Source organism: Dermacentor silvarum, chromosome 2, assembly GCF_013339745.2.
Source record: "Dermacentor silvarum isolate Dsil-2018 chromosome 2, BIME_Dsil_1.4, whole genome shotgun sequence".
NCBI classification, from domain to species: domain Eukaryota; kingdom Metazoa; phylum Arthropoda; class Arachnida; order Ixodida; family Ixodidae; genus Dermacentor; species Dermacentor silvarum.
In genome coordinates this window covers 126260682-126278519 of record NC_051155.1, presented here as the reverse complement: position 1 = coordinate 126278519, position 17838 = coordinate 126260682, and the positions used below count along the sequence as shown (strand labels likewise).

At 46.0% G+C, this 17838-nt stretch overlaps 1 protein-coding gene and 1 long non-coding RNA gene across 2 annotated transcripts in view; one reads left to right on the top strand and one right to left on the bottom strand.

The window, feature by feature from the left end:
• LOC125943522 (uncharacterized) overlaps positions 1–17838 on the top strand; it is a 1494167-nt gene that overhangs the window by 427348 nt on the left and 1048981 nt on the right. The gene's annotated exons all lie outside the window — the stretch shown is intronic.
• Positions 9564–14377, bottom strand: LOC125943149 (uncharacterized). Its single transcript, XR_007465596.1, has 3 exons — positions 14222–14377; positions 12008–12049; positions 9564–9749 (listed from the first exon to the last, which is right to left on the bottom strand). It is a non-coding gene; the product is annotated as an uncharacterized LOC125943149 (long non-coding RNA).

The following is a 17838-nucleotide window of genomic DNA, read 5'->3' as shown; positions in this document are numbered from 1 at the left end:
CCTACGTTCGGATTCACTTGAAATGCAGGAAGACTTTATCTTGTAGAAAGTTCTAGCCGCGACGTGTTCTGCGGTCACAAATGTCTTCACTAGGTGGGTCAAAGTATTGGCGAAGCTGTGCAAGCGTAAATGCTGGCGCTTCTCTAAAATCTTCATTCCACGTTTTCTTGGCATAGTTCACGGAGAAAAACGGCCTGCACAACGCATTCGGCATGTTGCCTTCGTGACGGCTACACAATCGCTACCCGCACACTGCAGCAGGGACGATGCGAAGCTATTCAACAAGAAAACAAGACGGAAAAAATAAAACGAAAGAACACCGCAAGAGATTGTTTGGTAAATGCTACCACTGCGCGAATTATCAAACGCAAGAACGCCGCGAGAGATTGCTTGGTAAATGCTACCACTGCGCGAACTATAGCGAAAAGGCGAGAAGGAGCGTTAGCGGGAGAGTCTTGCCCGAAAAATTTAGTTGAAGTGACGGCCGCTGGAGGGGTAGATTACTAGAAAAAGCTCCTTTCTTTCCCGGCGTTCTCCCATACCGGATTCGAGGACCGCTTGAAGAATACGTCACGGGTCCCGCCTTCTATTCTTTTTCTCTCTCTCACTTTTTTGCTTAGTGGCGCACATCCGGTGACGGTCTCGCGCGCGAGCTGTTGCGTTCGTCTTGTTTCATGCATTGTATGATTTTACGCTCTCTACACAAGAACACCCGATTAGCGATATAAGTCAGTGCCACAATCGCAAGCATGCACTGAGGCAGGCACCAGAGGATGAAAGAGAGAGATCGCGGCTCTGGAACACGGTAGAAAATGACATAGTTTCGTTCTCTGCGCGCGCGAGTGCACGACGTGGGAAGAAGATTAAACAGAAGTAATTCTGTTGCTACAGTGCGGAGTGAAACAAGAACACGCAGACACCCGGTATGTATGTTTTATTATTATCCTAAACTTTAATTCTTATTTTGAAGCAACATGTTAAACAAATAACTGATGTTGCCTTGAATAATTCTCGAAGTCAAGCGTCATTATCAGTGACGTCACAGCACGGCCACATGCCTGCGCGCACTTGCGCGATTGACGTCGATTCTCCGGCTGGGAGCGCGGCGCCCGCGGCAAGTGCTAGCGGAGTTTGGTGTGTAATGAACGCCCATATTGAGAAATGCATCTTAACTTGTGGCCCATGCTTGACGATCTTGCCCAAGACGCTGTGTTTTCTTCGGCGCGTTCACAAAAGGCGTCATATAGATCAAGTCAAACATGGGCTTGAACTTAATATGCATTTATGAAAACGTAAGCTCTTTCCGCGGCTGTGAAATACGTCAATACCACGGTTGGGGTCAATACCTTTCAGCTTAATGAGCGCCATACGTACTTTATTGGCCTAAGCATACCACTGTGAGGACTAGTGGCAAAAGTGTTTCTGCACTGGCGAAACGCAGCCAGCATTATTAACTATCTTGTCATACGGAAGAAATCGTGGGAGAAACTTTGCGCACTGGCTTGGCATTTCTGACGACTTGCTCGTTCTCTAAAGTAGGCCACTACGAAGATATGCGACCGTTGGGAAGCATAAAAAGTTCGCCTGCGTTTCAGTGCTGACAGTTCTATTTGTCGTCGGGCGTTTCTGGTGCAGTTGGAGCGAACAACACCTGAGTCAGTTATCCATCCTGTCAGATTCCTTTGTAATCGACACAGGCAGAAACTAGACAGGAATGAAGGTAGTTTAATGCATATAATCAGTCCAGGGCATCGCACGCGGCATCATGTTTTACGTTAGGCCACTGAAGTACACGAGTCACTTTCGGTCGTGTAGAGCTGTGCCCTCCGCCGAGGGGATGGGCCAAAGGAAAGAGGATGATGGTAGTTATTGATAGCATTATTTATTAGATATCAGGTGCAATATGATAGTCACCACTGAGAGGAAATGGAGGGCGATCTTCTGCGAGTAAACCTGTGACAAGGTCCATTCACGTTACGATTGCACGAGTTTGAGCTAGTCCGAACGTTGGGATTTCTCGTCATATAAGGTGTTTAGGCAAACATTTATTCCCCTGTGAGATGCGTACACGCAATCACTGGGAGTAAGGAAATAAAATGTGTGTAGGTACATATTGTGACGGGGCGTCAAATAGATAAAAGAGGGACAGTATTTATATACAGGAACTGTTGGCAGAGATGGCCAAGATGGCTGAACACACGCGCGTTTCCCGGCGATCGTCGTCTTCTTCCTTTATGCAAGGAGGCGGCCCGTAGCATCTAACCGCCCCGGTGGGCTGAGCGCCGTCTCGGCGCAGATTACTTATACGAGGAGGCGACGGAAAAGTACGACTTCAGCCGGGATACGTGCACGACGTCACGAGATGGCAGGGTAGATGGTGAAGAACTGTTCAGTGGGGTGATTTCATTGTTCACGTCACTAAGTTGCCGTAAAACATCGTAAGGTCCACTGCAACGCGATAAAAGATTTTCGGAGAGACCGACGCGACAAGAAGGAGTCCGGAGAAGCACAAGAGATCCCGGAGAAAAGCAGAGGTGCCGGTGGCTGCGGTCGTAACGGTCCTTTTGTCATCATTGTGAGTCGGAAAGCCGCTCATGAGCTATCTGACGTGCCAGATGGTCTCACGCGGCAGCATCGCGGCCATACTCCGTGGTATGTTGTAGAACAGCAGGTAGGATTGTGTCAAAAGGCAATGCAGGGTGGTGGCCATACAGGAGGTAAAACGGCGAAACACCGGCGGTGTCGTGACGGGAGGAGTTCTACGCGAACGTGACGTATGGCAAAGCGCTGGCCCAGTCCCGATGATCGTCAGACACGTAAATCGACAGCATATCGGTTAAGATGCGGTTCAGCCTTTCGGTGAGCCCGTTGGTCTGCGGGTGGTATGCAGTAGTGAGCTTGTGCTCCACAGAACAGGAACGAAGGATGTCATTGACAACTTTTGACAAGTAGTAGCTGCCTTGGTCTGTGAGCAGTTGCCGAGGAGCACCATGACGAAGGATGACGTCATGAAGGAGGAAATCGGCGACGTCAATGGCGCAACTAGTCGGCAAAGCTCGCGTGATGGCAAAACGCGTAGTGTAGTCGGTCGCAACTGCGATCCACTTGTTCCCTGAAGCGGACGAAGGAAATGGACCGAGGAGGTCGAGACCGACGCGGTAGAATGGCTCCTGGGCTGTGTGAATAGGATGCAGAAGGCCTGCAGGCAACCCTGCGGGCCGTTTACATCGCTCACAAAGGTCACACGCAGCAACGTAGCGTCGAATAGATCGGTACAGACCAAGCCAAGAAAAACGGCGCCGCACGCGATCGTATGTGCGGGATACGCCAAGATGGGCAGCGGTCGGAGCATTATGGAGTTCTTGGAGAACAGTAGCAAGAAGATGCTTGGGGAGAACAAGCAGAAGCTCTGGGCCGTCGGGAGTGGTAATATGACTGTAACGAATATCGTCGTGAAGCTCAGACAGACGAAGCGATGGGTCGGGCTGACGATAATGGAGGCGGCCAACTATAGATCGTAACGTGTCGTCACTTTCCTGTTCAGCGCGTATGTTGGACAGATCTGCAATAGCCATGAAGAATTCACCGGTATCACGTTCGGCGGTGTCGGCAGGGCCGACAGGGTAGCGGGATAAACAGTCAGCATCTTGGTGCATCCGGCCAGATTTGTAGAGCACGTCAAAGGTGTACTCCTGTAGTCGCAACGCCCAGCGGCCAAGGCTTCCTGTAGGATCCTTCAGCGACGAGAGCCAGCAAAGGGCATGGTGATCCATGACAACGGAAAACGTTCAGCCGTACAAATAAGGGCGGAATTCTGCCACAGCCCAGACCAAAGCCAGGCATTCACGTCCAGTTATCGAATAATTCCGCTCCGACGACGAGAAAAGGCGGCTGGCGTAGGCAATGACACGGTCCTGGTCGTTCTGGCGTTGGGCGAGTACTGCACCTATGCCGAGGCCACTAGCGTCGGTGCGAACTTCTGTAGGGGCCAACGGGTCATAATTCGCCAAATTGGGCGGTGAAGTCAGTAAATTGACAAGGGTGGTGAATGCGGCAGCTTGTGCACGACCCCAGGAAAAAGAGATGTCCTTCTTGAGTAGGTCAGTAAGCGGCCGGGCAATGTCGGCAAAATTCCTGACAAAGCGGCGGAAGTAGCAACACAAACCGACAAAGATCTGTACATCGCTAACTGAGCGAGGAACAGGAAAGTCTCGGACGGCACGCACCTTGTCGGGGTCAGGTTGGATACCGCTAGCACTCACAAGGTGACCGAGAACGGTGATGTGACGCCGAGCGAAACGACACATGGAGGAGTTAAGGTGTAGGCCAGCGCGGCGGAACACATCAAGAATGGCCGACAGGCGGGCTAGGTGGTCCTCAAAAGTAGGCGAAAAGACAATCACGTCATCTAGATAGCATAAACACGTAGACCACTTATAGCCCCGAAGGAGAGAATCCATCATTCGCTCGAAGATCGCGGGGGCATTACACAATCCAAAAGGCATAACCTTGAATTGGTAAAGTCCATCTGATGTGACGAACGCAATGTTTTCACGGTGCATGGCATCAACGGTAATTTGCCAGTATTCGGAGAGTAGGTCAATGGAGGAAAAGTACGTGGCGCCGTGGAGGCAGTCCAAGGCGTCATCAATTCGGGGCAGGGGGTAGATGTCCTTGCGTGTGATGTTGTTCGGTAGTCAACAGTCGGTAGTCGGTAGTCAACACAAAAGTGTTGGTAGTCAACACAAAAGCGCGAGCTGCCGTCTTTCCTTTTTACTAGCACCACAGGGGACGCCCACGGACTGGAAGAAGGTTCGATAACGCCTTTTGTGATCATTTTGTCAACTTCGCCTTGGATCACACGACGTTCGGCGAGGGAGACACGATAGGGACGGCGACGGATAGGGCTCGCGTTCCCGGTGTCGATGCGATGTTGGACAACAGACGTTTGGCTCAGAGAACGATCGTCGAAGTCTAAAATGTCGTGGTAAGACTCCAGGAGGCGGCGAAGGTCAGTAGCCTGATCAGAAGGAAGGTCATCAGGGATTATTCTGACAAAGACATCGCGCGGCGAACTGCTTGTGGTGCAAAGGAAGGACGAACTGGAGGGACTGGGGGGCGGGAGGGGGGGGGATCCAACGCACAAATTTCGCATTCTTCGGCAGCAGTGATGGCAGCGAGTGACATGCCTGCCGGAATCAGTTGAGGAGAGGCGCTGAAGTTGTTGAAAAGTCATCAGTCAATGTCAACAAATGGTATTGAAAGTGCATCGAGGCTTTGTTGAAACATTATTGAAAAAATTGTTGACAGGTGTTGATAATTGGCCCGCGACATTTTGTGGAAACATCATTGGGTTGTTTCAATTTGAGAAGTCATTGATGGATTGTTGAAAAAATGTTCAATGCCCATATTGAAAGCCCATTTAAAACCTGTCGAAGATGTGTCGAATGTCAATATTGAAAGGCTGTTGAGAAACTGTTGAAATATGTTGAATGCCAACATTGAAACCCCATTGACATAATGTTGGAGCTGTGTTGAGTGTCAATATTGAAACCCCATTGAAATATTATTGGAGCAGTATTAAACATCAATATCGAAACCCCATTGAAGTATTATTGGAATAGTGTTAAACGTCAATATTGCAACACCATTTAAATATTATTGGAGCAGTGTTGAATGTCACTATTGAAATCACTGAGAGCCCACTGAAATATGCTATTTTTTGAGTAGTGTTGAAAACGGCACTAGACTTTTCTTGAAATACCGTTGAGCTACGTCTAGTCTCGTAGCATTACCATTGATGTCAAAATGATATGTTCCTTGCATACTAGAGGAGAGGGGCAAATTTAAATGCAGGTACTTCGGTATTGCAGACCTGGGTCACCCAGGGATAAAATAGCACACTTTTAGATATAGCCTGCAATAAAACATTCTAGAGCTGCTAGCAGAACCAATATGCTATTTTTTGAATTGGCTTAACACACAAAGTCAATACTCCTTCACGAAATCAACAGCTCAAAATTGATGTGGACAAAAAGCATTTTTTCTAGAAGAATTGTTTATTGTAGCCAAAGATTTGTGAATTGTACAGAGCCATGTGTGCCTTGAGATCAAAAAATTTCCAGTGCAATCTACAAAGTGCCGGCAGCTTGATACAACAACGAAATTAAATACTGAGAGATGTAAAGTTTACGTGGCCCTAAAGTTAAACACATTTCTCAAAATTTGAATAAATATAAAATAAATAATATACAAGCTGACTAGCATTACAGTAAATAACATTTAAAATGTACTTGCTTTCTTTATTGGGTAGCCAGTAATATAATAATCATGGCACATATTGCATGAGCCCACTGAGACTCTTATTGGTTAAATGGTGTGCACATTTTATAAACGTTATCTATTTCTGAAACGACATGGTAATTACAATAAGTTGTGCCATGGCAGCAGTTTATTGTGTTGCATTGCTTGTTGCACGATCCAGTTGCGTTTTCTGCCATGAAACTAAGTTCCTGGGCAGGTCATTACATACGAAGCGATTTATTCGCTTTGACTACTTAAGATTTCTATCTGAGAGACCGTGGCTATTAGTTACCTGCTGGAGGACTTAAATAGAACTGGCATGAGGAAATTTTTTTTTAATTTTTTATCAGTGCCGCAAAAGAAGTTAGAATGAAAGAATTTGCAAGAAATCAGATTTCAGGCGTACATGACAGAAAGCACATCATTGCCTTGCCCAAGAGCTGTTGTTGCACTCTGAATTTAAGCAAACTTTTACCTCTTAATTCTTACTGTTTTGAAATAGCAAAATAAACCATTACTACAAACTTATCTTAATATGTAGTTTTTCTTAAAGAGAACCACTCTGACAATATCACCGATTCCACTTTCAGATGTACGTATGAAACCTAATTTTCTGTAAAATTTCTCACTGTGCCTACTTTTACTTTATCAAACAAACTTGAAATGGTGTGCCATCATGGAACAGTATTGGCATGAAACGACCCAAGATACCTATGAAATAAAATAGTCAAAAAACACTCTTTTGTAGCAATATATTAGAAGTTTACGTAAAAATGTACAAAAATACAAAGCGCTACACTTGTACAATTAATTATTAATCACAAGACAGTACTTGTGTCTGAACCATCCAACCTGGGCTTTTCAGGTGACTAGAAACATTATAATAATAATAAAAAAATGTTGAGGGCTACAAGTGCACAGCACTTGAACTGTCCACAGACTTGGGCTCTTCTGGACACTTCAGGTCCCTTGCGAGAAGTCAGGCCAGAGTGTTCTTAATGTAGGCCATGTTTGTACCAGGAAACTTGTGACAGGTAAAGCCTCTAAAAAAGGAAAAACAGCATGAGGTTTAAGATCAATGTTCCACATGCAATAGTGCGACATACAGTACGCCCTGTTATAGTGAAACTGTTTCATTTGTTTTGTTTATTCAGAGTTTTCACGAGTTTAATTCCAGAGAATGACCAGCTTTCAAAGTGGAGTGGCGCCGGAGGACTTCACTTAGTATAATATGTAGAAGGCAAACAGGAAAAGCCCACTGTGGCAGAATAATTTCATGAATATCCTTAGTGTGAAAAATGTGAACTTTGCTTGCTTAGTAACAAAATGGTGGAAAACAGACTTCATACTGTTGGTGAAAAAATTTAAAGGTAGACTACTGGCAACTAAAATTAGTTCTATCAACGTTCATAATCAAAATGTGCAGCACTTCATTGCACTTTTCCTTGCAGAAGTTGCTCCAAATACGGTTATGCGACCAGAATTGAGTATGGTATATTTGAATTTGTTTTACAAGCTCATATGCTACTGCAGTGCACTTCTCGCATTATGATGGCCATTCTTAAGCCTCTCTACTTTAAAGGAAATACTGCTTATAATGAGGATTTACTGCAGTTGCGCGCCAACCAGGTTGCACTAACAGAGGCAAAACATGACAGCAATACAAAGAAATGCTCAGTCTTACTAGAGAAATATGCAAGTGGACTGGCTCTGCTAATCCTTTGAAGGTCACTGCCATGCATGTACAGTGGCGGAAACAAATCATGTGGTCACGACCATACCTATGAGGCGGCGAAAGAACATATAAATAAGCATGCCTTTTAAGAATGAAGTGTCCCCTAGCATCACATTACAGATTCTGTAACCTTCTGCGACTTCTACAAAAATCCTCATTGTGCTGTCGCCCCTTGGCTTCTACCAAAACTGATCTTTCTCTTTACTCTATGGTCCCCATCACTGCAGTAGTTTGGGAGTATTCACCTAGTTCAATGTTTTGTGAATGTCAATACATTTAAAAAATGTGATTATGCTTGTTTGCCCTGCGTGCTACAATAAACATGGCGTAAAACTGCGGACACTAAGCAACCTTTGTCACTTTGTGACCTAAAAAATTATTTACCCTTTTTTTCTCGAAAGGTCACTCTGAAGAACTATCCAGAATAAATAATATAACGCTTAAATTGGGGGACGTATTTCGAGAAAATACGTGATCCTAAAAGGGTTAAACATGAACACCCATTCAATCTTTCGATAAATCTAAACCCATAGTACTTGAGCACTGGTTTATAATAACGCTGAAAACAGGCAAGTGCATCCTTGAAGTAAGAAAGCAGGAGACATTTCCAACAATTTCAGAGTGGGAGCAGTGGACATGCCTCATGGTTTGTAAGAAGCTTTATACAGTAACTGCCAAGGGCCTATTCAGTGCTGATCATGTTATGTGAACGTGAGGAAATGTCAAATTAATGCCTTTGTTTTTTCCACATCTTAGAATACAATCCGATAAATTGGATCTTAAATATTAGGTTGAGTGCCTAGAATGAATGGACATCGCTAAACATAGCAATGTTGACAACGAAGTTGGCAACTGTTCCCATTGTTGCTTTGGTCGAAACAACCAATTATGCCACAGAACTTAGGCTCCCTCTGCTGAAAGGTTACCGTCTGCCACCACATGGACCTCCTTCAAGACAGGAGCAACTTCAATTCAATGTGGTATGTTGAAATAGGTGAAACCGCTATGTTTTGCATTACAGATTTTGGAGGGCCATTTTGATTGCTGAAATTTGGTAGAAGTGCTGTCCTTAGAGTTCAGCAGTAACTGCACTTGAGCATAGCTTCTCCACAATTGCTATATTATAGCAACACTTTCAGGCTACTTAAGCACACCCTCTATGCCACCAGATTGGTAGCGTGCTTCACAGATTGGTACCACAGATTGGTACCACAGATTGGTAGTTGCTTCATTGCAACTATTCATCGCAATGACAGTCAAGTAGTGCAACTAATGCACAAATACACTTAACCTTGTCAGTTGGAGCCACCAATAACTTCTGGCAGTTAAGGCTGCTTTTAAAATCTAGCACTTTAGTATGGAGGCGATAGAGACTTCATATCAAATGAACATTCATTCCAAATAGTAGGCAATTGTAGCACGCACTTGCAGACACAGGCTACTTGACAGTCATTTCAAGCTGGTAATTCAATGTACAAAATGTAAATGCAAAAATGCAATGGGAAAAAGATGTACGGTACTTGCCTATAACAGCGTTGACCCTGATAAGGCCAAGAGCCTCTTTTTGTCTATTGGTGGTGTTGTTTCCGAGGAGTGAGTGGGCCCATGAGGTTTTCCTCTGTGAACACATAGTGAATCAAGGGCCTTGCAAACTTGCCTGGTCCACCATGGCAAGGTGTGCCAGGATCATCTGAATGAGCACTTCTCCAGCCTATGTGAAACGGCACGTTTAGGTAAATATTAGTGAGGTAGATTAAGGATTTTAAGCCCATTTGCACAACAGCCGTGCTCCAAATAAATCACAGCAATACTGCCTGCCCCAGAGCTAAAATGTCAACTAATGTCACTAATAAAAAAACTAAAACTGATGTCATAGCTTCTCATGCTGTTAGGGCACCATATCCTTCAGAAAACAAGGATTCACACAGTATAAAATAAAATAGTAAGTAAACCAAAGCATCGAAAACTTTAATGCAAGTAGCATTTTTAAGATACTTCACATACTCTCGGGTGTCTGTCTCTATTTTCCAGCCAATATGTATCACTTGGCGGTCAATGGTCTAGTGGGTAGGGTATCGGGCTCCTATGTTGAGGGAAGTGGGTTAATAACCAACCAATGGACCAGCTTGGATCTCCGGGTATGTGACTCAGGGTATGTGCCACTCTTCAATGAACCTCTTTCATGCCATCTTGGGCAACTGCTGCTTGTGTTGACAAGCAGCAGTAGCAGCTCAAAGAGGAAGATAACTGTCGACGTTAATACGATTACCACTACACATCAGATTCGCTTGCTGTGTCCCAGACCTACTCAGCTGAATGTGTACATAAGCCACAAAGGCAGGGTGTGCCAACTGCCCACTTCATGAAATTAATGAATCAACTCGCAAAGTAAAGGCTGTGCATAATCGCATAGGAGACACTTAATGCTACTATTTTTACTAAATCTTAAGGAGAATACCTTGGACACAGTTTTTTCAGAGATAATGAATACTACAGCCTAAAGGAGCACTAAAGAGAAATTAAATGAATTCTGTGGTTTTACATGTCAAAACCACAGTCTGATTATGAGCCACAGCATTGTGGGGGAGTCTACATTATTTGTGACCACCCGGGGTAGCATGGTACATGGGGGGATTTGCATATCACCTCCATCAAAATGAGGTGATTTCCTACTGCGACCTCATGCTTAGGAGCACAATTGCAAAGCCACTAAGCAACCATGCCAAGTGAGCACTAAAGAAAAAAAATAATTTAGATGTATTTGTAAATGACCTTCCTGTTATACAAAAGAATTCACTCGTACCGTGACAAGATGCTGAGTAGGCTGTAAAAGACGCAAGATGAAAGATTGGTGGCGCTGCCACCTGAAAGTTCCCACACCTGCTTGCAGTGACGTCATGGATTCTGCTAGTGTATGCTCGAGCTTAGGTAATTTTTTTACAAATAAAGTTGTTCTTCATTGTATTGCAAAAGAGCCAAAGACCGAAATTAAAAAGCACCAAGAACTTTTAAACAACCAAAACGACCCAAGTTCATAAAACCGCACGAAATCAATGTCACAATGAGGCATCAGAACTGGGGTATTGGGGCGATACGCAGAAAATGGAACATTGAGCTTCATTTTCGCATTTAATAATCAACCTACTGCCAAGGAATTAATAAAAATAGAGATTTAAAAGGATGCTTTTTCAGTTTAATTTGATTCAGGGTGTCTTTAGTTTCTCCTTAAACCAAAACAAGGAATACACATGGCTCAATATAGGATAACATGCATCACTGATTCTCTTTAAGGTGGAATTGTCAGTATAGCAGATGGCATGCACAGGCTGATCCAAAGGGAAGCCCTGCCACCCCCACCCTCTAATTTCTAATAATTTTATCAGCAACGGTTCGGTTTCTGCATTTTAAGAGACAATGCCAAGGAGATTCATGCCGAGCTCGTTACGGTATGTAATGACCGACACTGCACACCATCCAGCTCGCCATCAATCTCTTTGGAATTTTGTCCTTTGAAATGCAGAAAGCCTGGATCATTGCCTGCTCTTCAATCAACTTTCTCTATGGGCACTGCTGTTCTTGGTTTGCAGTAAATTGCAGTACTACATTGGACATATTTTTATTCTGTTAAAACTGGAAAGACTGCACTAATGATGACGCCTAATGTGTACACCCATTTCAAATTTATGGTACCGATCATATCAAGTTTCTGAACCCCCCTCGTATATCAGGCGTATACTCTGAAAAGGCACATTCTACATTTAAATTGTTCACAAGTGATACCGAAATTTGCTCCCTGTCCCAGTGCAGTTGCAAGAGCTGAGAGATTAAAGTCATGGCTGCTACTGAAGGCACTGTGCACCAACTGATCAATGGAGGAAATGTTTGCGGTTGCATCAGCAATGCTTTCCTCGGCTCCCGGCAATACATTCTCACGGGTGACGCTAGACGATGAAAGGCCAAAGAATTCACCTTTCGCATTCCGGCTGTGGCGTCTCCAGGCTCATTTTGATTCTGAAAACATGTCAGTATTAAAATGTGACGCCACGATAAGTCAAAAGCAACAATCCAAACATCTACATGGACGATTAGGCCGACATAAATGGATGGATATAAATGACTGATTGAAAACATTAAAGCATTGCTGCTCTTGCCTCTGGCAGTGTGAGGTGTGTAAATAATTTATTTTTAATTTCTCTCTTAAATTTTAAAGTTATTTTTGCTCATCTACTGAACTGTTGTGGCCACAAATTAAAAGTAGCTCCTTCATATAAAACCATGCAGTGGTGCATTTTTTTACTCCCCGTCGAACTGTTGCTACTACAGTCTGCTTACTCTCAAAGTATTCCACAGAACTGCTCCACCAACAAACCATTGTTCCAAGCTTATGTCAAAGCGTTATTTAGTTCACAAGGATACGCGTCCCTTTCACTCTCTCTCCTCTTTAGTGTGCGAATTCGAAGCAAAAATAACTTATTGACATAGCTGTCTATTTCTATAGTCATAAAAAGCCTTGCTAACTTTTGACCTTTGTTGATAACGCCTACATGCCGCTGGAAGCACAGTGGGGCAAATTGGCAAATATGCCCAAGCATCTCATTCCCTAACTAATTTTCGAACTTAGTTAAATCAATCAGTTACTGAAGTGCCAAAGGCTGAAACTTCACGCGATGACATTATTTTGAATGTTTTATCCCACTAAAGCAGAACATAGAATCCCACATAATCTGTCTTTTCCGTGAATATAGAGCGCCTATACGCGAAGCACTCGATGGCGTCGAAGAGAGATCATGGGTAAAAAAAAAAAGTTCACCGCGCGCCTACCGGCGGAAAACAAACCAAACACAACCTGATGATTTCACAGCATTCGTTGGCACCACCCCTTTTTTATCTCACCTTGTGGGGTCTCACACGCGCTCTTGGGACAAAGGAACGACAACACAGTAGTGCAGACAATCAAAAGGGCATTTATTGCGCCTTTCATACACCAATGCACACTGGCCGAATTACAACCAATAGAACATTAACATGGGCGCGCGACAAATCAAGGAAGTCCGACTCACCGCGACCGGATAGCGAGGAAATATGTTGGCCCCATGCTATGACACCAACGCCTAGTCGTTCACGTGTACGGTCACGCGAACGGTGGCGCGTTCGAACGATCCGTGTTCGTCCATACCGGTGTCCTGCCCTTAGCCTCGCGAGACGGTCCCGCGAACCGGGCCGTCGCACGCGCGAAGTGTTCGTGCGTGTTGGTCGCCGATCCCAAGCCAAAGAGGAAGACCCTTCGACCTTTTTCTACCAAGTCACGCCGCCGTTCGGTGGCGTTAGGGTCGCGACACTCGCGCCATCTCTCGCAATGCGCCGCAACCACTACGACCACCACCGGAGCTAGACGCAAGCTATGCGGAGAAAACAACATCAGGGGACGCGCGAGAGTCACGCATTCCCACAACCTATCACATAGAATCGCATATACACCCTAGCAATTCTTTATTATTATCGCGCCACAGCGCGTGTCTACCGCACGGCGTGTCAGCGGACTCGGGGCACTCGATCCTGAAGCGAACAGCGTAGCAGAATACATTCGAACGCAAAACGCCCCGCGCATATTTTCGCCGATCCCGACACGCCATGGAGTAGGTGCACGTCAATGGACGGCGTTGCGCGAACGAAATACACTTGATTACAGTACAGTTCGGATGATATCCCGTCGCATTGTTTCTACCAAAACGGCAGAGCACGAGCGCTCATTAATAAGGCTAATTTCAATCGGTGCTGGAACACCGTACCAAAAATCGTGGCGCGCACAAGATGCCCTGTTTTAGCTGGCTCCACATAGCTGCCCACCAAAACGGCAAAGCACGAGCGTTCCTTAATAAGGCTAATTTCAATCGGTGCTTGAAAACCGTACCAAAAATCGTGGCGCGCACAACGTGCCCTGTTTTTGCTGGCTCCACATAGCTGCTTTACGTCGCCACAAGCGTGCTGCGAAGTTAAATCAGGACGAAACTTCATGTTCAATATCACAAATCTCGTGCTGCAGAACCAATTCTCGAAACGGAAGGATAGTACTAGTAATGAAAACGAGCACAGAGGCGCGTGGAAGACACCCACGGGCGCTGTACGCACTTTTGCTGATAGCGTCGCAACGAACGAGCAAGAGGAATCCGAACACTCACTCACCTTCGATGTGGCTGAGTCGGAGGCGATCATGGTGATCTTCGAGGCAACGAGTAGCCCATAAAGAGCGAGCAACAAGTTGGAATATACCAAAGATGTCGCAGCGAGGCAAAGGGCAAAGAAAACGCAGCAAACTCATCACGCAACCCGCACACATACGCCGCACGCACAAACTTCCGGAATGCGCCAAAGAGTAGGGTTGCCAGATGGCCCCAACAAAAAATAGCCAAATGATCCCAAAATGTAACCCAAAGATAGCCAGAACCTAATTTTTTTTTACCCGAAAGTAGCCCAAAACATAGCCAAACGTTTGATGATGTTCGCAGGTGTCTTATAGATGAAGCAGATGGTTCACCGCGTATTTCCGGCTCCAAAATTACTTCCGCCGCATGCAACCAGCACAACAGTGGCCTCAAGATCTGCGTAAAGAATTCTAGTGAGAGCTGCCACTCGGACGTGGATTTGGACACCGCTTATTGTTACAAGCCGAAGGATTTCGTTTCCGATTGATTCGTGACGCTATCAGTATTTACTGAGCCATGTTGTGAGCTAACTTTAGTTCACGCCTCGCTTTACTCGAGGGATTTTTCTATAAGTGTAGGGCAAAATACTGCCAGCTCTAGCCTCTAGGATCACCTTCGGCTGGTCACGATCGAGTGCCCAAGAGGCGGCCCGAGCTCAATGCATTTTAGAATAGTGATGCTTTTCCTAAATCTGATTCAAAAAATACGCATGTTATTTCTATCCCGCTCTCTTTCTCTTCTTCAATTTTGTATTTTTTACTCGAAAGCAGCTTGACGCTGAGTTAGCAAATGCTGCCGCTTAGAGGCACACAGGACTCTGGAGAAAACTTGAAACCTCGCATTTTTCTCGTGCGAAGGAGGAACAGTTGTGACTGCAATTCGCCTTTGAGTGCAAAAACGGAAGGACCTGCTGGCCCGTAGCAGTAGAGGTGAAATTTACAGTTTCACCTGGTTTACGGCGCTGGCAAAAACCCAGGCGGTATTAGTATCGAAGCGTTCAACTGTGCAATTTTTAAACAGGGATTCCCTGGCAAGATTCGTGCAATCTGAAAACGTGTGCGTAAGTTTCAGTGAATGCAGGCACGAATGCGTGTGTTGCCCAATTTCCGAGGGGGGCTGTGTATACCTTACCTTCAGTGTGACTTGAAAAAAAATAAAGAAATGTAATTCCACTGGGGAACATACGCGCGCGGCGACGATGTTACCGTGTTTGAACTTTAGACGCAACCTCACAGCGACGACCACGACCACGCTAGAAATGAGCTTGGAGTCCCCGTATAGTTGCTATCGCAATAAAAGGAAATACCTCTTGCTCAGTTACCTGTTATTTTATCATAGACAACCACTTTTGTTAAACCTAGTGAAAGCTTTCTCACGTTCCAAAAATACTCATTTTACGGGTGGTCAGCACGCCGGTGCACACAACAGTAAAGGAAACGAGCCCGCGCACTCTGATAACCCGTTCTTCGCGAACACAATCGGCTCGACCTGGCTGGCGCACCCTCCGTTACCGTCACGACGTCACACTAACTGAAAATGGCGCACCTGCGTTCTTACTTCTGCAAAAAGGAAACGCAATATATCCTATAGCGCATTCGATTATCTTTTCTTAATTTGGAAGACGACGAAGTGATTCTATAGCTGAACGCTTGCACTGTTGTCTGCGTTTTCGCTTTGTTTCGTTGCAATCTCTGGGAGCTACCGCTCTCTCGTTGCGGCAATGGACGAAGATACTTCCGAGGACCTTCTTGGCGCGCAGCCGTCAGGCCGGCTTACGTCCAGGAAACGCGGGAGCCAGTTAACTGACACAGACAGCGAGGCCACCGAGTTGTACTCGGACAGCTACGATTCCTCGGACGACGACTTCAAGGTTGTCATGAGCCGAAAGGCAAAAAGAAGACTGCTGCGAGCGTCATCGCCGGCAAGTGTCTCCACCGTGAAGGATACACCACAGCACTGGCCGCACACTGTGCTCTTCTTGCCCGTGGACCCCACGACCAATCTGCGGCTCCTGAACAGGCAGGTCCTTTCAACGTTACTCGAGGGCATTGCACCGAATGAGATTAAGGATGTGAGAATCAACTCACGGAAGAATGTCATGGCTGTAGACGTTTTCCATCGTAGCGCACTACAAAGCCTTCGGAATGTCACAGAAATTGAAAAAGTACAAGTGCGACCACAGATTGCTACTGGCGGTAACGGCACTGTTGGCGTCATTTATGACGTCGACATTTCCATTTCGAGCGACAACTTGCCAATATTAATAAAGCCAGCAACTGAAGGCACGCTCATCGCTCATCTTACCAGACTCGGAAACACACGCTGCGTGAAGCTTGTGTTTGAGGGAGATTGCCTTCCCTCTCACGTCAAAGTTGGTCATGTCCGCCATCCAGTTCGACCATACATACCGAAGCCCCTGCAATGTCACAAGTGCTTCAAGATTGGCCACATAAAAAGCGTTTGTGCGAACAATGCCGTGTGCCCACGGTGCGCGGAGTCCCATTTGGAAGACGCCTGCCGCGCGACCGTCCTGAAGTGCCCTAATTGCGGCGGTTCCCACGAAGCCTCATCGAAGGACTGCCCGCGGGTGCGGAAGGAATTCGCGGTTCTAAAGCGCATGGTTCGGGATCATTCCACACACCGTGAGGCTGCCGCTACACTTAGACGGCGACGGCATCGCCACCGAAAAGCGCAACGTAAAACCGCACAAAGCAACACAACGTCTTCCGCCACAATGGCTGCTCCATCAACGCGGAGCGCCAACATGAAAGATGCTGCGCAAGCGAAGAAAATGTCAAGTGTCGATCATCCCGAAGAGTGGCCCGCACTTCCAAGTGCACAACCTGCCACGGAGACACCTCGAATGCCACCTCCATCGACACCCTCACCAACCACTGCTCCAACGACGACTGATGATCACCAAGTTATAATAATGTTGCGGTCACTGATGGATGCTATGCGAGTTCTACTCATCAACATGAAAACCCCGTCGGCGCAGAGCGCGCTGCAGGTGCTGGACGCCCTGGGTCCAGTGCTTGCGGCCCTAGGGTAAAGCAATGGCCCGCCAGAAGTCATCGTTCAGAGCGGAGGTCCAGAATGCATCTGTCTTTGAATGGAACGCCAGAGGACTTAAGTCGCGTATGTCCGATTTTCGACAGTTTGTATTCATAAATCAGTTTCCCATTATTGTCATTTGCGAGCCAAACCTGTCATATCCCATCAGACTGTAAGGGTATGAGTGCATTACGTCTTCCACCCAGGGGCAATGCAGCAAGGTTATTGTTTTCATACGCTGTGACTTGACATATGTTCATCATCCAGTGCCACCTGACAATGAAAACCAGTACGTGTGTTTGACTGTGAAGAACAGCAAGGTCACCTTCATAATTCTGGGAGCCTACCTATCACCATCAAGTCGTCTAAACTGCGAGCGCTTACGGGAAATTTTGACAACAACTCCACAGCCATGGGTTATCACTGGGGATTTCAATGCCCACCATTACCTCTGGGGAATCTCCAAGATTAACTCGAGGGGCAGAAGATTGGTGTCGATTGCTTCTGCACAAGAACTTTGCTTGTTAAATGACGGAAGCCCCA